This window comes from Cupressus sempervirens, chromosome 4 (genome assembly GCF_028749045.1).
Source record: "Cupressus sempervirens isolate cs-2001-9-10 chromosome 4, ASM2874904v1, whole genome shotgun sequence".
NCBI lineage: Eukaryota > Viridiplantae > Streptophyta > Pinopsida > Cupressales > Cupressaceae > Cupressus > Cupressus sempervirens.
Window position 1 is genome coordinate 886,153,649 of NC_143121.1, and position 25,716 is coordinate 886,179,364.

The following is a 25,716-nucleotide window of genomic DNA, read 5'->3' on the forward strand; positions in this document are numbered from 1 at the left end:
TGAAGTTGAGTGTTGTATAGATTCACTAATATCATGGACTATGTTCTTTGATGGGGCCAGCTCTAAAGAAGGTGTAGGGGTAGGGGTAATTTTTGTTTCTCCTAAATAGAATACTTTTAGATAGTCCTTCACCCTAAACTTTTCATGCACCAAAAATATAGTTGACTATGAAGCCTACTATTAGGATTGAAAGTTGCTACCCACCATGGAATTAAAAAGTTGCATGCTAAAGGTGATCCAAAATTGGTTATTTCATAGATAAAGGGGAAATATGCATCTAAAAATAAAAGATTGAAACAGTATAGGAACACTGTCTGGGATCAGATAGAATTCTTTGATGTATTTGGTATTTCATGAGGAGATAGAACTTAGAATAAGATGGCTGACTTATTTGCAAATATAGAAATTAAACCATAGGAGGTATCATTTGTAGGAGTTACATAGATTGAGGTCTTGAATAGACCCTCAATACCTGATAATATTGAACATTGGCAAGTATTTGAAGATGACAAATACATTATGAATTTCTTATTGAATGAAGATAAATACCATGGTCAAGATTTGGACTGTAGTGATTTGGTTGAAACTATAGAGGGGAAGGAAACAATCTTTGGTCAAGAGATCATACAATTAAAGACTAATAAAGTACCTAAAGGTTTGGTTGTTTTGGATAACATGTTTCATAACCAAGATAGGGTAAAGCCTAGGGCTAAAGATTATAAACCTCAAGAATTAGAAGAGATAAATTTGGGTACTAATGAGGCCCCTAAGAAAGTTTATATTGGTTAGAATTTGTCATCTAAAATTAGAAAGCCTTTGATTGACTTACTAAGAAAATATAGACATGTTTTTGCATGGTATATGATGACTTAAAGGCTTATAGAGAATATCTTTTCCAACATGTCATACCATTGAAGGATAATGTAAAACCATTTAGGTAGAAACAAAGACTAGTCAATCCCACTCTAGCCCGTAAAATGCAAGAGGAATTGATAAAGTTAAGAGATGGAGGGATAATTAAACCTATTAGAAATTCCACTTGGGTCTTGTTGGTAAACATATTGTTCTTCTTCTGATTCTCCTTTTAATTTGCCCAATTTGTAATGAAGAACAACTTTACACAACAGTTGGGAAACTGTTTCTGAGAATAACTAGTTTCCCTCTAAATTAAGGTACAGCTTCCTACGTGAATAATGTTCAAGGAATTATGTTTCTCTCCTAAACTAACATGGGGTATGCTCCTAACCTGAGATTAGAAGAGGCAAATCAAATTAAGCCTAAATAGGACTTAATCTAGGTAAGAAAAAAAATTTATAATCTATAAACCAAACAATAGAACTCACAATTCTTATGAATCCATATACTCAGCATCAACTAAACTACAAAAACAATCAACAAAAATATAAATGAAATGATGAAGAACTTCCAATGAATCCTTTTCTGAATCTCCCAAAGCACATCTTACCTTAGTTAATTCATATCTTCATAACGAAAGAATGAAACATCTTTTCTTTCTTTCTGTAGTTTGGATTTTAAAGAAAGAAACATAGAAGCAACCATTAACTAACTAAATGGGATAGGAACTTATTGATGTAAAACACCCTTCCATTGACTCTGCAATATTAAGTCTATTACATCAACAATTTACCCCTTCTCTACTCCAGCTCTCTAACCGTATGTAGAAAAGAATGAACCCTTTTTGTTTCTTTTACAACAACTTATATAAAAATCCCAAGCATATGCCCCTTATGGGAATGTGAAATGTTATGAATTCCAGAATCTAAAAGGACTGGAGACCACTTTCAAAACAAAAAGAAAAAGGACTATGCCTCTTCATCTATCTCTCCATATGTTTCACCTTAAAGAAAGTGAAATGAACAGACTTTCACCAATAGACAGGAACTTGGAGATAGCATGTCACATCTTCCCCAGCTACTGCTCCTTCATGAACCAGCTGAAAAATGTTCAAACAAATTATCATCATGCCTATCTTACATCAAATGGGCCAACATAGAAATCTTCTTTCGTATCATGTCTTCAAAAGCTATGACTATGCCATCAAGATCAATCTCCAACAACTTTTCAACTATTTTAGTATATGCAGTCTCATGGCGCTTCTCATCTGCAGCAATACTTCCACATATTTGAGCTAGCTAGTTTGAGATCACCATGATCTTTGGTAGATCTTGCAGTATTAACATGCAATATGAACATTTCCCTGTCTTGGAAAGATGTGTGCAAAAGCCAAGAAAAGGACTATTTTCTGTTTGAGGATCCATTCCTAATCCAATGAGATATTGTATGGTCTTTTCAATCTGTCTCATGTCCACATGGCCACACAAGTAAAGATACTTATTGAGAAGATCATCATTTCTGTTCTCTTCAGCTATTCACATATGAGTCCACACAGCCTAGGATGTGGGACTGGCACCGCTCTCATCTCGCACCCCATCTAAAGTGTTAAGCATAGTCTGATAAGTCGGTGATGCTTCCTTGAAAATCATATCTCTTACTAGACAAACTAAGTAATCATCCAATAATTCATGAGACTGCTCTTGTAACTCTTTCACATCATCGATAAAGGCCTCAAAAGTAGGATCGAGCGAAGAGTCTTATGTCTGCCAAGAATTCTCAATGGGTTTATCATGATCTTTGGGATTCACAAACTCTGTGACTCCAAAATCTGTAGCAATCACAAACTTCTTGGGATCAATGTCAATGCCAATAACACGTGAAGCACTTGTTGTTTTGGCACCCTCTACCACCGCAAGATCAACTATACCAAGATCAAATATTGCAACAATTGATCTAGCTTCCATTTTTGTTGTATTCCAAACCACTCCAAGACCTGCATTCTGAGATCTTAGAATCATTTCTCAAGATTTCTACAAGCTGTCTCCATTCAAGATCTTTGTTGGCCTTGCGACTATTTCCATCTCGAGGATCAAGTCTAGACATATTCTTCAACTATTTTCTTGTTTGTTCAACAGATTTAAGACCTCAATTCTTGTCCCCAACATCGATTTGGGTTCCTCCATTGTATGCTTTGTATGGTTGGGGAGTGATGACAATGATAATACTAGAAGTAAAATCATTTTGAAACTTCCTTGTCCCATTGAATTAATGCTTCAGTGATGGCAGACCATGCTTAGACTAATAACCAATGCTATTCAACAAATCTTGCACCATATTTGGTCACTACTCATTGATCACAGTGCCACATTTTAATTCATGATGTTATATGCCTTGAATATCATCAGCTATGATGAATGATTGGTAGTAGATCTTATATTCTATGGTAGAAACATTCTTTAGTTCTCGATGTGACAACCAAGTTTTCCATCTTCTTTAGATCTTTTTTCCATAAAAGCAATTGCGGTGGTGTTTCTTATATGTTTATAACTTCAAGAGCTACAACTATATGCTACAATTCTTCCTATTCATCATTTCATAGTTTGCATCTAAAATCTTGATTCTGTGTGCATAATACATCTTCTAAGGGCATCATTGCTACATCAATCGATAGTATCAAGAGTGGACCAACCTAAATAAATTCAACTCTCATGATAGATTCTTGAATTAGTTTCAAGGCTCAAATATTATCCTTCCCATATCATCATCGTTAACTAATCAAGAGGCATATAATTCTCTCCATTTCAATTTACACCCTCTGAGTATTTGAGTTAAATGGCTTGTTGTGGGTTGCTGCTCTGAACCTACAACAATAGGCTTATGTGATGGTGCTTGGTAAGATTGTGAAGTGATAGAAGGTGAAGCCTTTTTCTTTGTCTTTGATGCCTGAAGAATGGAGGCATAAGTATGCTTGGTGACATTAGTTGTAGTTTCTTTAGTAGATGCAGAAGCTGAAGCAGAAATAGAAACACTATCCATAGATAGAAAAGCAACAGATGTGGTCGAAGTGAGCAAAAACTACAGCGAAAACAAGGATATTCACTCCCTCCTTCTATCTTTGTGATCATGTTTAGTTGATCAATCTATGATTCATCTCGAACCTCTAGAATAACACTCCCTTTGTTGCATGCAGATTTCATAATTAGTTCCTTAATTTTTGATTGAACAGGATATGCTCTTTTAGCATTGTAATGAAAATTGTCAGTGAAAGCCTGGATGTGAGATGACAATTAAATTTTTTGACCATTTTAAAAGATATATTTCTAGCCATAAAACTGCATGTAGATCAAGGTGATTAGTGGGTTCGTCAAGTAAAAGCAAACCGAGTTCAATGAAAAAGGCTTGTGTATTAACCACCATCACCACTATCACATTAATATCATCCATCTTTCCTCCTGCAACACAAGAAGATTGTAAATTTCATTTCGAGTAGCATTTTCCACACTAGAATACCATATCATTAGATCTCTCAATGCCACTAGCCTCTTGCAATCTTGAAGATTTTCCACTAAAGCTCTCCACTGCATTACTCAAATAAAGAAACTTTTTCTGATTCCTTATGACTGTCCAAGAATCATGACTTCAATCAGCATTCCATCTAAAAGATATTATCAATGGGAGCATAATATCCTTACCGGGTTGGGATCTATCACCTACTCATCATGACAGGGCTTCCAAATAACCCACCTGGCTTGAAAAGAAGAAGGCAATTTGAAGGGGAACCCGGCAAAGATTGCCTACCTATAACGAATTAAACCTAGACTCAAGACTGACTAGACTGACTTGATATGACCAATATTGCCAAAAAAAATGGATGAGTTAAAGTTAGGCAACAGGTCTCAAATCTAGTACCTATTACGAAAAAGAATGGAGATATCAGACTGTGTGTGGATTTCAAAAATTTGAACATTGCTTCTCTAAAAGATAATTATGGGTTGCCAAACATGGAAGCTATATTGCAGCAAATCACTAGGTTTGAACTTATGTCCATGATGGATGGGTTCGCAGGGTACAATCAAGTTCTAGTGAAAGAAGAAGAGAAGTTTAAGACAACATTTACAACTTCCTAGGGAACATATCTATATGTGAGAATGTCATTTGGATTGATTAATATTGGTGCCACTTTTCAAAGGGCTATGGATGTGGCTATCATGCCACATTTCTCCAAGACAAAACACAACTAATTTTTTTTTTTGGGCTCAAGCCAGCTTGAAACATGAGGAATCTTAGTGGTACTAAGTTGTTTGCTCAAAATTTTCTACTCTCTGAATACCTAGATTTGTATTTGTTGTTATTATTATTTGATGGTTGATATTATTACTTGAAACTATTTATGTATATCACTTTGATATTATACATATATGTAAATTAATTTCTTACTTGCCACTGACTAGATCTTATTTTCATGAACTACTATTATAAAGTCAAATCAATTGGAAGCTTAATTAGGAATCAATACCTTAACAAGATTTGTTAACTTAAATGCGAATAAATTTTAGATCCTCCAATTTGAGAGCTAATAGTTTTACTAACTCCACTAACGTTCACAATAAATGCTAATTATCTGAACAATTGACTCCAACCCTTTGAAGGGCTAACATGATCCTAAATTCCTTGCTAAAAATTTCTACTACAATATAATAACTATACCAGTATCTATATATATACCTAACTCGATCAACTACCCTATTGAATCCTACTTAACTTTTCTAAACTATATTCTCATATATCTCATGGTCACTACTGCTTCCCTCCACTAATTTAACCCTTTCTCTATCAGTCATGAGGAATTCATATTTGATCAACATACTGTATTTAATTACTTTATTATATATATATATATATATATATATATATATATACATTTATTTTATTAATATTGTCATTATTGTCATTACAATCATCCATGTGGAAAATAATTAATATAAACATTTATCTTTTACTTACATGAAGAAATTTAAATAAAGCATAACTTTGTATATATTAAATACCTATATTAATTCCAAAATGTTTTTAATTCAAAACACAAACTCTACTTCTCAATTGTATTTTATCCAACTAAACTAATACTTATCCATATTTAATCCAATACAACACTTGTCCAAATCTTAACTTTATTTCTACCTCTACACGCCTAATCTACCTTAATACCTACACAACTCTACCCCACATGCTACTTCTCCCAAGCAAGTTTTGCAAGCCCCAAGGAATGCAATAAAAGGTCATTTTCCCATGGTCAACACTTAGGGGCACCAAGTAATAGTAATGGGAGATTAGTTTTGTACACATAAGCATCTGACAAGATACTATTAAATAAGGCTTGATTTTTGCAACATGTGTTTGGCTTACTACTTAAAAATCTGCACTTTTCCTAGCCAGTGCCTTGGGTTCTAGAGGGTGCGCCTTACATGGCTCAAGGTGGAAAGGTATGGGGATATGTTGATCTGATTTTATGTTAAATTTGTCCCCTTTTTTTTTGAGCGCTAGGTTTGCTAGTAAATGTTGATGGATGAATATATATTTATTTTAGTTCTCCATGTCATGTGCCACTTATCTCATGGTAGGTAGGTGGGACCTAAGGTACTAGCCTTATTCTAAAGGCATAGTTTAGATTACTAATTGAATGTTTTTATACTATTTTCTAAACAATTCCAAGATCCAAGAAGGTCATGTCTCATAAATAAGGTAAGAGACTTGAACCTTGTTAATTACTAAATTTTATTCTATGTATTATTCTATTAATATGTCAAACACCAAATTTTAAGTACATTCCTTGAATTAAATATTGATTTGTAATCTAGGAAAAGATTTATTTCCTCTTCCATACATTTTCCAGAGGACCAATTATGCACCTACAGGATTTGCTCTTATGTTTGAGATTCTTAAGTTTTTATTTTTTTGTTTCATCCCAATTTCATTTTCTATATGCATGCTTATTTGAAGACTAACATAATTTACCATTACTTTATAAATCTTATGGATTATTCCATACTGGAATTTATCATTGGAAATTACAACTATCCTAATTACTCTCAAACGTATAATACAATGCTTTTATTTGTAAGGCAATACAACTTTTGCATGCAAATCTAGAAGCCTCAAATACTCTAATTTATTGTTGATATTTCAATCATGATCATTGAATCATTATCTTTTCAACATAGACTACACTTGATATAATTTCAAGATGAACTCAAATGTATTTGAATCATTCATAAGAACTTGAGGAAATGTAAATATAACAAATGATACCTCCTATTCTTCATGCAATGTATATTCTGATACAAATTTTCTATTCCTTCAATAAGTTTAACCACGTGGTTTGGCAACATTTAAGCAATAATTCTTTTTTTATGTTCCTTTCAATCACACACTCAACACAAACACTAACATCAACTAGGGTGGTGATATCATCTTAACAGGATACATAATGTAAGACCTTTATAGACTTGATGTTTAATAGTCTCTCTCATATTGGAATATGCATGAGAGTGATAATATCACTTCCCCAATTAAATGGAATTCACATAACAAGATAAATTTAACCACCATTTCAATAAATACAATAGTATTCTCTCTACTATGCAAAGGCATGTCTCCACATCTTCCTACTATCCAAGACTCCAAACAAGTACCTGCAATAAGAGACAAGATGAAGAACCATGGATGCTCACCACCCAACCTAGGCCTCTAGGAGACCACCCCCGCACTAGGGGAAACAAGGCTCAATTGAGATGCATTCAAACAACATCACAGCAACAAGAGTTTACAAGATCACAACATTACATAACACATTTACAACCCCAACCAAGGTTTGCACAATGATCGAAAAATGGAATCATAACATTTGGGTGAAGGTGGGCTTTCAATTAGGAGACTTGTCGTAACATACCAAAGCTATAACAACAATTTTCATGCCCTTTCGGGGCTTTCACAAAGTAACAAGTTTTCATGCCCTTTTGGGGCTTTCACAAACAACAAGTTTTAATGCCCTTTCAAGGCTTTCATAGCCATCCTCAAATCCTACTACCATCAACCAAAGCATTCTTAAATTTCCATACTTCATCAACCTTCCTACCACACCATCACTCTCCTTACTGTCCATAACAATTATGAAAACATATGGCATACAATGGAGGCCATACTCCAAGGTTCTCAACTATATCTCAAGCCCAGCTAAACCCTTCACCCAAGGCTTTCTCTTCCCTCCCAAGGGTGAGTGAAGCCTTCACACCCATGAACAAATTTCAACAATCAAACAACACAAGAAAATTTTAAAGGAACCCCAAGAGATTTCATGAATAAAACACACCCTCACAATACAACACAACATAAGAATCCCAAGAACAATCCTACAAAAGGCACTCTTACAATTTTCCATTTCAGCTATAAGATATAAAGAAAGCATGGCATGAAGCACTAACCTGCTTACAAGCTATGGCAATGGAATGAAGACTTCTTCTTGCTTGGTTTCCAAACTTCCCCTTTCCAATCCCTGTCTGTCTCTAAGATTAGAGAGTGGGTGGATAATCCCCAAGATTGGCACAAGCTCCCTATAAAGACCTTCACTTTCATCCTCACCTACCCCTCTTACTTTCTTGTTTCTTTCCACCAATGAGAACTTAACCAAGTGGTGTAATGAGGGAAGAAGTCATGTGACAATATAATTTTCGAATTGGCTTGGAAATGACTATTTTTGAGGGTCCCCTAGGTCCCCTAGACCCACTTATGATTATATTTAAACCCCTAACCCATACTATTAATATGTAGGTAACTTATTTTCACAAAATTAACACTTGGGAAACACTTTAGGCTCTCTAAAGTTCCCGTCATTTGATAACTTAAATTCCGTCAAGAGGGTGACTCTTCCTAACACTTTCCAAGGTGGTTTAATTGATTTTGCAATGAGGAATAGGCTTAGGTTAAGTGACTTCATGCCAAAGAATCCTATTTGACATGTCATTTACACATAAACAATACAAGTGTCAAATGACACACACACATGCACATGTTAAAACACTTTACACATCACGATGACATGTCTCTAATTAATTATGCTCTCTGACTATAACACTCATGCACAATCACATTACAAGAGAAACACAATACAACGAGGTTTAGAATCTTCCCAAGATTCGCCTTGGCTTTACTATGTTCACATAAGATTGAACCTTGTTTCCCCATTAATCTCCATGGTTCAACTTTCCTACACACTCAACTTAAACATCAGTAGCTCAGTGAAATAATATAAAAATATGTACAGATAAATGCAGAATGATCCTCTATCACATAATTTGAATTAACATATACAATTAGCTTCCATATAATTATTTTCTTGAAATATTCAAAACATTGAAACATCACGATATGCATCACTTTAATCTTTCTAATCATAACAAATTATCGTCCTAAATTTCATCACAATCCTTGTCCATCTTAACAATGAAACATCAAGTCATATCCATTAAATCACTATAACATGTAAAATGAATTCCTACTATATATGTCTTAAGTGAACATCGTTAGTTACATATTGTTTACTAGCATCCTTACAAATCAACCGACTAAAGTAGTAATTCTAACAAGGTTCTTTTATCTCATTATGAGTTGTGCCCCTAGGGTTAATTTCTCAGACTATTAGCATGTTTCACTAATTATGTCATAACAGTTTAAAACTAATTTTCCAAACATATCCATATGTCTTAATATCATCTTAATCTATGCTCATAGTTTTTCTTAGTAGAATGAATGCTATTTTTCTTTCCTATTCACTTGGTAGGTTGCACCTTGTATCTTGTGACCAAGTTCTTAGCTTGAACGTTTTGAGTCTCATTTTCATGTGGTGTTATCTTATTGTCCTCATGTTATTACATAGGGTATCAATCTTATATTAAAAAAAATCTACAATTAGCCTCTAATAGGGTCCCATACCTCATTATTAGTAACCAAAATTTCCATCATGACCCAATTAACTCCTAATCATATTTCTTTCATCAGGATCTAGAATAGGATGTTAGTGTGGGCCTTACATCCTCCCACCCTAGCTCTCGACTTCCTCCTGGAAGTCTTTTGCATTTTGGGACGTAACTGTCACATGAAGGCTTACCTTGATTTGATATGATTGTTCCACTTGGGCCTTGCCTTAAAATCAATTCATATTCCTAACAATCTCACATAAAATCAGAAAATAGACTTATAAAATATTATCCCATAGCTTATAGAGGAATACTTGATCAACCCACCATTGGTTGGTTCGAGTTCCTTTTCAAGTTAGGGTTCCTACCAATACCCAATATAGATATACTTATGAAGTAGGTAGGGCAGTTGTTGTTATATGTAGAATATATAGACCCATTGCAAAATTCCTAGTCTCTTAAGAATGGTTCATCACAATAATATATTCAATAGCTAATTATGTAATTATACTTCTTTGGTTATTAGTTTAGTCATTCCATGGCGTATTCTCCTTACCTTTGTCATTGTCAACTTGTTTATTCAGTTTCATTACCATTTATAGGTCAGAGCTACTTATCCTCCTATGTTGCACCTTAGTCGACATACTTACTTACTCTCCTCTCTCTCGCTTAGTTATTCTTCTTTTAGGGTTTGCTTTCTATTTTTTGACAACTTGGGATCTTATATGCTATGTCTTGTTTGGGTGACCATCCATTTACCATTGTCATCATAGTTTTCAGTAGTTCTTACTGACTCGAGTCATTCCCTCAATTCAACATTGACAAGGCTTATGATGATAATTCCAACATCAATTTATTAGGAAGGGTTGATACATTCCATAAATCTCCAAAAATTAATTGGGTTTAACATCCAATATCCCCTTACAAGTTCTCAGTTTCTAACACTTGATAGTTACAGTATTCTTTTGGTTTCATCCAAATTGAGAGCTTTGATCATTATCCTATTAGTTGGATATACTTATTAAGTATTAGTTCAGAATAGCATGGTGTATCCCTAAGCTTTCAGTCTTTATAGGTCTATCACATTTAGTATCTTTACATAAAGTCCTCAGCATAGCGTGAAATTGAAGTATATTCATTCAAGAGTCAAGGTATTTCCAAGTTTATAGGGTTAAATGAAATCATAACTCATAATGAATGGAAGGGTGATATTCTAATTTTTTCGTGATGTTCATCCATGATATTCCCTGATATGACTGACTTAAAGGTATCATACAACACTCTCATAGAAAAATGCCTCAAAAATAAAAATAAAAATAAGTAAAATCACAATTAAAACATAAGTGTGGCCACAATGGTAAATCTTTCATTTCAACAAGTCATGTCCCGAGGCAAAGGGAACCATACCAAGAAACCATCATAAATGAACGTTCCAAAAGTGCAACATCAAGAACAACAACAACAATTCACCACAATTCAAATTCTTAAAAGCAATATGGTCATACCTGGGTCTTCCTGAGGAAAGGAAGAGGCAAGGTTGTCCTAGGCCTACGTGGTAACTCAAAAGTATGCAAAATGATTCCCTTGTATTTCTAGTCTTCCTAAGAATAGGTCAAGAGAGTAATTCACCCCCTTGTTACTTAAGGAATTGTCAATTCTTAGATATTTAGTTCCTTAATTTCTTATGTTTCCTTACCTACCTACCTGTTACTATCAAGAATCGTCAAACGTAGTCCAGGGCCAAGATTTTTAGCCAAATTAAAGAGGTGATCCTTCATACAAGAGTAAGATTATGATAGGTTAGGTTGCTATAAGAAAGATCAATGGGTTTATCTCATATAACTCTGTCACACCTTCCTTGAACATTATTCAAATTTATCAATATTTTTAAGAATGGTTTCATCATTCAATCTCATGTTAGCCTAAATTTACTTTAGATATCATTGATATGATGAGGACTATTCAGTCTTGTCAAGCTTTTGTATCTTTTGAGCTATAGTGTTGTCCAGAAAAGATGGTGATAATCGAGTCATAGTTTTTCACTGAGTTGCAAAGTGTTGTTGAGTAATGACATCATTTGAGCAGACACTTGGTTTGCAAGTTTCACTGATTATTGTTGAGGAGCCTTCATGCTCTTCGAGCTACCCCAACTAGTGAGTCTATACAGTCATGTTGCCCATCCTCATATGATGGTGTCACAAGGGTGGCAATTCCTCTTTGAGTGGAAAATACATGAACTCGAAAAACTAAGTTATATCCTGTGTTACTTTCTTCCATATGTATGATTATTTTTTGTGCGTTATCTCTAATTATCCCTTGCCTATCAAGTAGGAGGCTTATCCCATCAGTATTACTTCCAATGGGATCCTTCATATGTAATTACTTCCACCTCAATATGGAGTCTACATCAAGACAATCATGGCACAAAATATTACCCTTGATTGTATAACATATTAGTCATTGCATCCCTATACCACAAGTGGGGGGGGTTTCTTAGTCACAATTTATAAACTTTCTTTCTTGTCATTCTTGTTTACCCCATTTAAGAGTATTTTGTTTCACGAAGGACTAGGATCTACATTTCAAGGGGTTTTGAGCTCTTACCAATACCTAGACACCATCAAGATAAGTTACCATCCATTCAACCCTAAATGTTGGTATCATTTAAGAAGGAATGTTTCCACGAGTGCCGAGCTTGAAAATCTCTAAGTGCCACAACCATTAGTGGGGTACATAAAATTCAACGAACCTTAGATTTTTGTAGGGTCAAGGTGATATCCTATCATATCTTAATCCTTATTAGTTCTAAATTATTACATCGATCAATTACTGTTATCATTTTTAGGGTGTTCAACTTAATTACAATTATAAACCAATTTCCTAGAAGGCCTATTTCATATTTATAATATGATATTACGATAACTTCAATGGTACATTCATTTGTGGACTCATTAATGCCCAGTGTTGTATAACTCAGCTCTGATACAAGAATGTCATGCCACATTTCTCCGAGACAAAACACAACTAATTTTTTTTTTTTGGGCTCAAGCCAGCTTGAAACATGAAGAATGTTAGTGGTACTAAGTTGTTTGCTCAAAATTTGTTACTCTCTGAATACCTAGATTTGTATTTGTTGTTATTATTATTTGATGGTTGATATTATTACTTGAAACTATTTATGTCTAGCTGTGTGCCCCTAGGGTTAATTTCTCAGACTGTTAGCATGTTTCAGTAATTATGTCATAACAGTTTAAAACTAATTTTCCAAACATATCCATATGTCTTAATGTCATCTTAATCTATGCTCATAGTTGTTCTTAGTAGAATGAATGCTATTTATCTTTCCTATTCACTTGGTGGGTCGCACATTGTATCTTGTGACCAAGTTCTTAGCTTGAACGTTTTGAGTCTCATTTTCATGTGGTGTTATCTTATTATCCTCATGTTATTAGATAGGGTATCAATCTTATATTAAACAAAATCTACATTAGCCTCTAATAGGGTCGCATACCTCATTATTAGTAACAAAAATTTCCATCATGACCTAATTAACTCCTAATCATATTTCTTTCATCATGATCTAGAATAGGATGCTAGTGTGGCCCTTACAGTGGCTTTCAATGGGTATATCAATAAATTCATGGTTGTATACCAAGATGACCTTACAACTTACTCCAAAAGGGATGAAGACCATTATAAGCATTTGGAGAAGATTTCTATCAAAGCCTTGGAATATGGAGTGTCATTAAACCCAAAGAAGTGTACTTTTAGGGTAATTGAAGGAAAATTATTGGGACATATAGTGTCAAAAGATGGCATAAAAATAGATCCTAAAAGAGTGGTAGCCATTGATAAGGTGCCTAAGCCAAAAAATGTGAAAGGAATAGAATCTTTCTTTGGGCAAGTTAACTTTCTAAGGAGGTTTGTTACAAACATTGCTAAGATTAGTAGACCTATTTTCAAAATGTTCAAGAAAGGAGCTACTATTAACTGGGATGGTGAACCTTCACAAGCATTTCAAGACATTAAAACTACCATAAAGAATGCTCCAGTCCTTAGGACTCCAGATTACACAAAACTAATGCACATATTCTCTTTTGCATCTTTCCATACTGTAGTTGTAGTCTTGTTGCAAAAGAATGAGGAAGGATATGAACAGCCAATTGCATTCTTTAGGAAGTCATTATAGCCTACTAAACTGAAATATGAGATAAATGAGAAATGAGCATATGCTTTGGTGAAAGTTGTTAAGGCTTTTAGATGTTATTTGGTAGGTGCCATTGTCATTGCATTTGTACAAAGTGTTGTTGTAAAGGACATTTTTTCTCAACAAGAAGTATCAACTAGAAGATGCATGTGGATTAATAGGATCCAAGAATTTAATATTGAAATATAGATAACAAAACTAGTAAGAGGTCAAGGATTAGCTAAGCTTATGGTTCAATCTAATTTGGATGCTAATTAGATAAATAGAGTGTTAGATGACTTAAGATCTGATTTTTGTGAGATGGATCACTGTGAATGTTATACTAATGTTATTCATTATCTACAAAACATGGAAGCCCTTTTCCATCTGACTAATAATGAGAAGAGGAGTGCTAAGTTACAAGCCATCAAATACATAATTGTTAGAAACAATTTATGGTGGAGAAATTTTAAGGGAGAGTTACTGAAATGTGTTGATCAAGAAAAGGAAAAAGAAGTCTTGAATGAAATGCATTCTGGAGTTTGTGGAGGACATTATATGGCCAAGACCACTACACGCAAGGTAATGAGAGTTGGATTCTGGTGGCCATCCCTTTTTAAGGATGCTCAAATCATGGTTAAGAAATGTGATGCTTGTCAAAGGTTTGTAAAAAAATTGAAATTCTCAGGTAATACTCCATTAACTTAGTTGAGGTTCAAGCACCATTTCAGCAATGGGTTATGGATTTCATAGGTGAGATCTCTCCTAAATCTAGCACTGGCTATTCCTAGATATTAGTTGCTACTGATTACTTCAAAAAATGGGTGGAGGGAATTCCAACAAGAAATGCAACTAGTGAGGTTATAAATAATTTTCTTGTCAACAACATCATTTCAAGATTTGGTTGCCCACAGAAAATTGTAATAGATAATGCAATGTGCTTCAAATCTGAGGAATTTATAAAATTTTGTGATAAATATAGAATAACAAGATCAATATCTTATCCTTATCATCCACAAGTAAATGGACAAGTTGAATCCACAAATAAAAGCTTGTCAAAGGTTATTAAGAGGACCCTAGATGATAATAAGAAGGCCTGGGATTCCAAGTTGCAGTTAGCAATATGGTTCGATAGGGTGACTGTGAAGAAATCCATTGGTGTAGCGTCTTTTGATATTTTTTATGGAATCTAGGCAAGGAAACCTTAGAATAACTTGGTAGGACTTTACAATTACATCTAGTTGTATGATGAAGATATCATAGATGACATGCAAGAAAGGTTGGATGAACTTGTAGGACTAGCAGAAACCAAGAGAGAAGCATCAATCAAAAATCAGAAGTTGCAACTACAAGTCAAAGAACTTTATGATAAAAGGATAGTAAGTAAAAAATTTGAAGATGGAGATTTAGTCCTTATGTGGAATGCCAAGATTAAGGATAGAGGTAAACATGGTAAGTTCCTATATGGTTAGGTCCCTATCTGAATGAAAATACTTGGGAAGAAGACTTATATTCTCAAGGATTTGTCAAACAATGTTCTTGAACTGCCAGTTCATGGATAGTTCTTGAAGAGGTATTTTTCCTAAAAAAATACTTATTTCTTCCATGAATAGTATTCTAGGGTTTTTCTATACAATTGTAAATCATTTGGTCTTTGTTTAGTTTCCTATACATAGTTTTTTCCCTGTGGTTGTTACTCTCTCAGTTGTGTCAGGCTCTAAGGAAAGTCAGGTTTGTGGTCTATTCTACCATAGATTCTAGATTCTTACATAGACTCGGTCAGTCTATCATCCCTAGACATAACTACTATTGGTCTAATTTTTTACAAAGTAAATATTTATAGTCTTCAGGAATAAAAAATTAGAATTGGATCCATTACTTGCTTGTTGGGGTTTGGTCCTTTAGCCTTGCAGTTTTAATAACCTTTGAAAAAATTGTCAAACCCTAAGTCTTGCATTCTTTTTTGAATTTATTTGAGCATGAAGCTTTTCAAATTTTGAATATTCCTTGATCCATTTACAATCTTTCATGCGCCCTTACCATTTTTTTTCACACCATCCGATCTTTACAAGATCTATAGCTATCGCGTCATCACTATGTGAAGATGAAAGTGTTTTAATGATAGCAACTGCCACAAAATTGACAATGGTGTTGTGAAGTGGAGGCTCAACGACTAAAAAATTTCATTATTTTAAAAGGTCTCAGTCACATGTTTCATGTTAGAATTGTCAGAATTGAAAAGGAACCAAATCTAATGAAGCGCAAGTGGCGTCATTGAAATCCAATTTTTCCAATGAGTCGCTATGTCATGGTTGGAAAATTTTATATCCTATTGGTATCAACATAATGCCTTAACAAAAAAATATAGAAGATGATGGCTTTTGAAAAATTTGGTGACCATAAAAGTTCCTAAATGATATTGTGGACATATGTTTTTATTACTATGTTAGAGGTATTAATTATCATAATCATGTTTTAAAAATAGAGATATTCCTTGCACCGAATTTCATTTGTATTCATGAGGTCACTTTGTCACAATTGGAAAAATAATGGATCTCATCGATAGCGACATAGTGCCTTGCCAAAAATTGAGAAAAATGGGAGATTATGAAACAGACGAGCATCAAAATTCCTATCATTAAATTTGGTCATGTGACTTTATTTCTTTGTCAGAAGCATTGATTGTGGTAATGATGGCAAACGTGGAAAAAATTTCTCGGCACTAGAATCTCTAAAGCCTTAAAGAGGTCGCTATGTTGCTATCAACAAATGAAAGAATCCCACCATTAACAACATAGCACCTTGACAAAAACTAGGAAATATAGCAAAAATTCCAAGAGGTGGGTCCCAATGTCTACTTCATCAGAAATGAGCCACATAATTTCCTAGACATGGTGGCATCCTACTAGAAACACGTATGCACCAAAAATTTTAAGAGTGCCAGAGGTTGCTATGTTGCAACCAAAAAATCTTTGCACCTCATCGGTAGCGACATAGTGCCTAGCCTGAAAATGTGCATATGGTGGGACCCAAATCAAGTGGTGTTACAGCTAGGATTAGAATATTAAGTTACATGCGAGCTTGACAAGACATTCCCACATCATTAGTAACATGGACCCATGCCCAAGTTAGAAGTGAGATGAAAGATTGTGATCATTGGATCAAAGATCAAATCAATGATCATCACTAAGTTTCTATGAGAAGTTGTGCATTGTTTACCCAATGTGACATTGTGACTATGGGACTCACCATAATTTATACAGCTCTAATGCATTTTTCCTCGTCTTTAGATCAAGTTCAAATCTACTGCTATCTCTTCATCGCTATGGGGAGTTGCTCAAATGTTAAGGATAGTGACATATAAAGTAAAGCAAATGGATAGGGGGCCCATCACATTTTTAATAAGTAATGAATCAAACATCCTTTGTTTGATCAAGATAAAATCAATGGTTGTCACTATATTGCATACACAATATGGTCACTCTTTATGTATAGCAAGATAGAAATTAAGCGACATGTGTCCTCAAGGATTAGTGGGTCTAGTTGTAAATGATAGCAACGAAGAAAAGGTTCAGGTGGAGAGTTATCATTGATTTGACTACCAACATGTCAAGTGAAAAATGAGTCATCCCTATTTTTGCTCCTAGATTATTGGATTTTCTAAGATCAATGGTCTGAATTTAAACATAGAAGGTGGTGCCACTATGTTTCCCTTATAGTTCATTTATGAGGAATAAAAGCTTCACGTGCAAGTAAAAAAATAGAGTATATTGTAGAAGATCTCACCATTTTAATTTCACACGAACAAGATTTCAAGTTTTCTAAATAGAAGAAATTAGCAAAAAAATGGTGCTATGGTTGATTGAAACGTGAAACAATTTCTTTTTGCACTCAAAACATTACAGAGTTATAGAGCAGAACTAGAAAAAGGTTAAGTAAGTTCCTATGTTCTATTTTCTCTGTAGCATTTTAAGTTTTCTACAAATTGTAGTAAATATGCCTCCAAAGAAGGTATTCTCCAAGTAGAAGGATTATTTGGCTAGAAATATCCACGATGACTTGCTTGAATTGCTCCATGAATCTACCATTAAAACTGTGCAAGTTAAAAAGTTAACTTCGTTAAACCCTAGGCTCAAAATCGTATATGGGTTATATGATAAGGGGAACTGGATCCGGGATGCCAAAACTTCTCAAACTAGTCTTTCTTTATTCAAGAAATGATTTTTAAAAAGAAACTCATTTGCCCCACATGCCAATATTTGGAATTTTGATTTGGGAAAGTTACTATTCCAAGTGTTTTTATGGATAATGACCTCCTCGAGGTTGTTACAAAAAATTATGATCCAGCAATTAGAGTGGTGAGAAGGATTGATGGTGAAATACTAATCATAATTAGCCCAGAGGAAATTTGACAGGTATTTGGTTTAGGGCCTCTGACAGACTATCATGTTCCCAATGACCTAAAAGAGTTAGAAAATGAATATATGTCAAAGAAGGATGCAGTCAAGAAGGATGCACAAAATGCACATATAGGAAAAATTGGAAATTTTCTAGCAATAACAGCATCCTCCAAGGAACCATTCAAAAGGGCATATTTCAATACCAAGGCTGTGGAGGCATACAGGACTCTATGTAGAGTTTTTGGTTAAGATGAAGAGGAGTTTATGCCCGTAGGTTTTATGTACATGATCACTTAGATTTCCTTTTTTGGTGTGGACATTATTTTTTATTTTGTCTCTTATTTAGTGGAAGAAATTCACAATGGCCTAGTTGGGATTGTGATGGGCAAGGTGGAGAAAATTTTTGGTCACTATTCATTGTTAATGCATATGTTTTTGTTCAAAGGAGAAACATATTTTGGTAAAGAAATGAAATTAAATAGAGAACGGGATGGGGAAGCATTGCCAATCTAGGTATGGAGTGTAGATATGATGTGGGAAGTAGAAAAGGCTAGTTTTGTCAGGTTTGATAGGTGCTATGCTTTCAAATTGAGGTGCCTATTATTAAGTGATAATCCCAAAGTACCCAAGGCATTGGCAAGTCTTATTAGGCCCCTAGACAATCCTATTGGTTTGAAACTTTCACATAATTGGGGAGACATCATCCCATATTCAATCTCAACTATCTTTAGAATTTATGGTTTCAGAGGTACTCTTCATGTGTTACCTTACCAAGTTCCTTTAGATGTAGGAGTAGCTGAATTTTTGTGGTAGCTAGGAGGATTAGAGGAAACCTATTTGTTGAAAAGTCAAAGAGTGTCAATGTTCCCCACTTTCACTGTAGCCCATCAATTTGTGATCACAAAAGGGCATTGGCTTTCTTTGCATAGAATATTAGATCAGTACAAGATGGCTATTTCTCATCCCCATTTCTGTGATACTAAGGGATTATATAACTTGGCCTTTAGGCACAAGGTCAAGCTTGGCATGATTGATCACGAATCATATTTTCCTCAAGATATAATAAGAAATGAGTTCTCCTTGCAAGAACAGGAAACCAAGAAAGAAAAATGGAGAGTGTTCTCAAGAGTTTTGGATTTCATTCATTGTTTTGATGAGAATTATAGTCCTCTAGGTAATGCCATTATAGAGGCAGATAGAATAAATAAGCTCATGATTACTTTTCCTACAACAATGGAAGCTATGAATGAGAAAAAGAAAAAATTTATTAATTCTTTTCTAGATAAAGCTAAGGACGTGATGAGAAGACTGGGATTCACTCCCAATCTAGGGGCAAGGGAATTAACTATACAGAAAAGGCTAGGGTACACTATCATTCAAAATAAGAAGACCATTGTGGACAAAGGCAAAAAAATATTTGGATGCACTAGTGTTGTCTGGGAAGATAAACCTCTTGAGCCCTCCCCTAAGAGGTGAAAAATAATAAAAGATCAAGGTCCTCACATTGAGGAATATTCACCTTCTCAATCCCCTCTAAGGATTGAAGAGGAACAAGTCACTGGAGAGAAAATTGAATAACTGGAGCCCCAAGGAGGAATTTTCATTACCCAGGCAGAAATAGATGAAGGAAACCCCCAAGAGCCTCCTATGCCAAGCTTAGAATTAATAGTAGAAGATTTTAAAGGAAGGGAATTAGACCTTATAATAGAGAAAGCTAGTCAAAAAATTTTGTCAAATGATAGTTTTGTTCAGTCCAGAGCTTTTGACCAGTTTGCATGGAGAACAAACATAGGAAAATTTGAAGAAAGATGTAATAAGTTAAGAACAGAGCATCCAAAGCTGGAGGAGGCAACCTTGCAAAATAAGGTAAAAGAAAAGATGTTGCAAGAATTCCAAAGTATAACTCCTGAAGAGGGGAGGCAGATGGTAAAAGCATCAAATATTTTACTATTACCCAATTGGGATATAGCAGATGCTCTACTTTTTAATTTTGTTTCAAATAAATTGGACTTACAAGACCAAAATAGGAAAGAATTCACAGGTACTACTTTTAGTGAGGACTAGGCCACTTTGGTTATATGGTTATTAATGAAGGGATCAAGGGTTATTTCATCACAGCCAAATGACTCTAGTTTAATGGGAAATATCATTGTAAGAAGAGTAGCAGATACCTCCCATGTGTAGGCAACTCACATGGGTGTTGGAACATCTCAATTTGTTTTGGCCATTGCAAGAAAGGAAGAAAAGGCTGTTGGAACTTCTTAGGTTCTTGAATGTTGTAACTGTTGATGAAAAATGACCTCCGCAGGCTCCATCATGGAAGGTTCTCAATAACTTATCCTATTGGTTGGTATCAACATATCTTAAAAATATACCATCTAAACCTCTTTTATATAAGATATCATCAATTATAACAAACTTGGCTACTCTGAGTTGAAGGTTACGTCGGTCCTTTCCTTTCAGATGATTAGGACATCTTTTGTATGTCAGGAAATAAGCAATATCTGAATACCATTCATATTTGAGACTTACAAACAAGTAGGTGGGATATAATTCCTCTTTTTCACCTTCTACAATAAGCTTACACAACCCCTATCCTCGAACCAATTTAGCTGGTCCGATATCCAAATCAAATTCTTGGACTTTTGCTACCCATGTTGCCCAATTGTTGACTGCTACATCTTGCTGCGTGAGAATGCTCTTGACCGTGGTGGATGGAACAAACACTATAGAATGAGAATGAAAAATATAGTACCTAAAGTATTTTACTACTTTTATAATAGTAAAAGCTTACTTTTCAGATAGAGAGTAGTTAAGCTCATGTTTCTTCGGAGGTACACTCATAAAAGAGATAGGCATCTCTTCCCCTTTGTCATTCTTTTGGAGCAATATGCCCGACATGGTATGCTCAGATGCATAACAATACAATGTAAAGTCTTTTTTTAAATTAGGATGAAAAAGCGTTGGGGCTTTAGCAATAGCTTCCTTTACCTCTTTGAATGCTTTTGATGCTGGTTCATCCCATTTGAAATTTTGCTTATGGCTGAGTAGCTTGGCCATAGGTTTAACAGTTTCTACAAAATCAAGTACAAACTTTCTCAGGAAATTGATCCGTCCAAAGAAGGATTTAATGCCATTTCGATTGATAGGAAGACATAATTGCTTGATGGATTTCACTCTTTTTGGGACAATTTTGATTCCTTCTTTTGAAACCATGTGTCCAAGTAACTTTCCTTTAGTCACAGCAAAAATTGACTTCTTCGAATTCAATGAAATTTTGTGATCTCTACATTTCTGGAGCACTTTTTCAAATCCTTTAGGTGTTTCTTCTATCTTCTAGAAAACACTATCATATCATCAAGGTACACTGTGATGTGGCACCAGCATTTATTAAGCCAAAAGGCATTCTTTTGTAGGCAAAGGTTCCCCATGGTATTGTAAATGTTATTTTGTGTTGATCATCTTCAGCTATTTCTATCTGGTTATAACCTGAGAAACCATCTAGGAAAGACATCATTTCTGAACCAGCAACTATTTGAAGGATTTGATCCATTATTGGTAAAGCAAAGTTATCTTTCAAACTTGCTTGATTAAGGTTTCTAAAATCAACACAAATCCTTATCTCTATGTTTTTCTTTCTGACTAGCACTATGTTTGCCACCCATGTGGAATGATGAATTAGAAAAATAATGTAAGCTTTTAGCATCTTATCTATTTCTCTGAATATTGCATCAAAAACTTTTGGATTATATGTCCTCAATTTTTGCCTAAAAGGAGAGGTATCTGGTTTCAAAGTAATATGGTGCTTGAATTTACCATTTCTGAAAGTCTTCAAATCATCATAGGACCAAGCAAGACATCTATATACTTTGACAGGAGCTTAGTGAATCTAACTTTCTCACCTTCATCACAGCAAGTTGATAATTTTGGGATTATGTTTATCTCCCAGATTCACTTTTTCATAATCAGCATTTGGATCCTCTTTAGATGTTACATTTGAAGCTAGGAAGGTATCTCACCTATCAAAAAACAATTCAAGCTCAACAAGGCCTTTAGGTATTACATTCCCTTTTAATTGTAACACCTCGCTCTCATCAGGAAAATCAGGACAAAATTCCCTACATTCTACATTTGAGCCTTCAAAATAGTTCATAGAGAACTTCTCAGCACTTTGCAAGAAAGCATTAATATGAGCATCATCTTTAAATACCTGCCAAGAATTATTATTATCAGGGAGACTTGGTATGTGAATGATTTCCAATGAATACTTCTTGTTTATGAAATTAGAATGGGGAATTAACAAAGAAGCTAATACTACCAAGGAGTCTACCTTGTCATTCAGTTCTCGAGGGATTGCTTCAATTGCAAAAGCATCAAAACCCTCAATTTCATCCCATACACAATTCCTGTAATGCTTTAGTCTCTAGTTTTTAACTAAAAACATGCCTTTAACTTGTTTCACTATTAACTCAGCATCTCGTCTTGCTTTTAATAGCTTGATGTTCCTTCTTTTGGCTTCTTCTATGCCTAGAAGTAGGGCCTCATATTCAGCTATATTGTTAGTATTTTCAAAGGAAAGCTTATAAGAAAAGGGGAATTTCTGATCATCGGGTGATATGAGGACTACACCAGCTCCAAATCCATTTGAACAACAGCTCCCATCAAACTTGAGAGTCTATAGCAGGTCTTCTTCTAATGATTTCTCACCTATTTTCTCATCTTCAAATAGAATCAAATAATTAGCAAAATCAATTTCGTGATAAAGAATTTGAGATTTGGGGTCATCAAATGGAAAGACTGTATATTTGGATTTTGTTTCAGGTAATAAGGTTACTTTCTCCTTTCCAATAGGTATCATAGCTTGAGACCAATCCATCTTAACTTCCCCTCCTAGATCTTGACAGAAAGTCTGACTAAGAAGCATGCCATAGCTTGTGGGGATATCCGCTACCAGGATGTTGAGTTTAATCCTTTTCTGAGGGTAAGCGGCTAATGATACTTGGGCCTCTTTAATTTGACCCACTAAGTGTACTTGTTTTGAATCCATGGAATAACATTTGCCAAATATTTTGGTTAAAGGAAGATCCAAAGCTTTTGCTACTACTTCTGGCATTATATTATCTGAAGCCCCTAAATCTATGATGCAGTTATTCAGCTTAAAGCCATGTAAAAAGAGGGAGACATAAAATGGATCAGGATTTTGGTTATAAGAAGTTTCAGGACTAATTTGATCTGGTTGAATTACCTCTTCCTGACTATGGTATTTTTGTGTCTCTGATTTCTTGTCTTTGGAAAAATCTTTCTTCTATTGAGCAACTATTTCATTGCCTCCCGAAACCTTGACTTCATTGATCTGTTTGGCTACTTTGCCAAGAGATGACTAATTAACATATTCGATCAACTTATTAAGTTCACTAGGATTCATTCTCAACTATTCTATAGGAGAAATTTGTACCCTTGGTGTCTTACAAAACTCAACAATGTCAAATGTGGAATCAGAATCAGCAACTTTCTTTAAGATTTGAGGGGTAGTTGTTAAAATAGGTGATGACTTACCTTCACTTTCTCCTTTTTCCCTTTGTTCCTTGGCTTGAGTAGGAGTTGAGATATTTTTGTCATGAGTATCAGCTACTTTGGTTCTTTTCCCTCGAGTCAAGACCGAACATGAAGCCTCTTCTAAGGTTGATAAGATGTCATTACCCCTGTCAAAATTAGATTCATACTCAAGGTAATAATTTATGGAGTTTCCAGGTTCCTTAGAAGATTCTTCTTCTATTATTACATTAGTGCATGCCACTTTTTCTGCTTCAAGCTGTTGATATCTAATATTTTCAGGGCAAGAAGTTCCCTCATGATCATTCATAACATGAAAAACACACATGTTATTTTTTCTAGGTGGAGCTTCAATTTGTAATCTTTGTTGACTTGAGGGTAATGTAAGTTGTTTTCCCTAAAAACTACTTTGGTCTGGGTATTTTCTTGGAATATCTTGATAATGAGTGTTCATTTTAAGGAGTTGTTTCTTAATAGTCATCACATCATTAATGAGCTTCTAAACCAATGGGTTTGATTTTTTGGATGAAGGTGGTTGAGTTTTAGAACTCTGCATCTCTTTCTTCCATTTTCTCCTTTCAATTGCCAGTCTCTGTGTAGCTTCAACATCTGCTACTCTATTTCTTCTTAAGTGAAAACTGATGTCTGGAGGCATTGCATTAACAAAGAATCCTTTACAGTTTTTATCATTAGGTCTTTTGGTAGCAAGGATTTTATGAATTATCTTATTGAATTTTTCTATAAAATCTCTCATGGGTTCATGTACTTCCTTTTCCAATTGAGTTAAATGAAGTAGCAAGGTATGTTCATCTTCAGAAGATTTAAATCTATCTTCAAAAGTAGTATGCATATGATTCCAATCAGTAATGGACCCTTGAGGAAGATGGTGAAACCAGTCTGTTGCATCATCAATCAAAGTTTGCACAAATAACCTCATAGCCACATCTTCATGTGCAATGGTGAGGGTAGCACATGCAGTATTGAAGGCATTAAGATGCTCATCAGTTGATTTCTTTCCATCACCATAAAATTTAGGCAACACTTCTCTAGCACCTTTAGGAAGTGGATTAAGATTACCTCCAAGAGCCAAGGGACCTACTTGTGCACCCCATGAATTAGTAGCCATCCTAGGGAAAACAAAATTCAAAGGTTGGATGTTCAAATGAGAAGGTATTAATGTCCTTGGTAGAATTAAGGCTTGAAGGTTCACAGCTATCGGGGTGGATTTCTTAGGGGAAGTTTGCCTACTTTTACTCTTGACAGACTTCTTCCATTTCTGGGAGAGATCAAGAGCGAAATTGAGGTTTTTCGCAAATTCATAAGACTCATCAATGGACCCCTTTCTTTCATCACTTCGAGTATACTTTTTACTAGCCATCTTATCACTGTATAGATTAACATTCAACACTTAGAATGGCCTTGGGATTAGTCTATCAACTATTTCTTCTTCATTAGCAATAGTTATGCCTCTAATGAGTTTGGCTCTTTCTTCTTCTCTTTCAAGCACTTGGTTAACTTGTGTAAATTGTTCTAGGCTTGTTCTAAGTTTCCAAGGTTGTTCACTTAAATCAGAAATGATATCCTCTTCTGTATTATCAAACCCTAAGCCTGGTTGAAGTACCGAGAAAATTTCATGATGAGGTAAAACCATTTTGTTGTTCCCCAGCAGAGTCACCAAAAACTGTTAGTAAATAGTTTTTCTCATAAATTTTCATATGTAGAAAATAGAGAAAAAGAATTTAAACTAAAA

General features: G+C 34.7%; 1 pseudogene; it reads right to left on the bottom strand.

Annotated features, from left to right (window-relative positions):
• Positions 1 to 1,943: 1,943 nt before the first annotated feature.
• Positions 1,944 to 24,294, bottom strand: LOC149564232 (stearoyl-[acyl-carrier-protein] 9-desaturase, seed specific, chloroplastic pseudogene; annotated as a pseudogene).
• Positions 24,295 to 25,716: the final 1,422 nt, after the last annotated feature.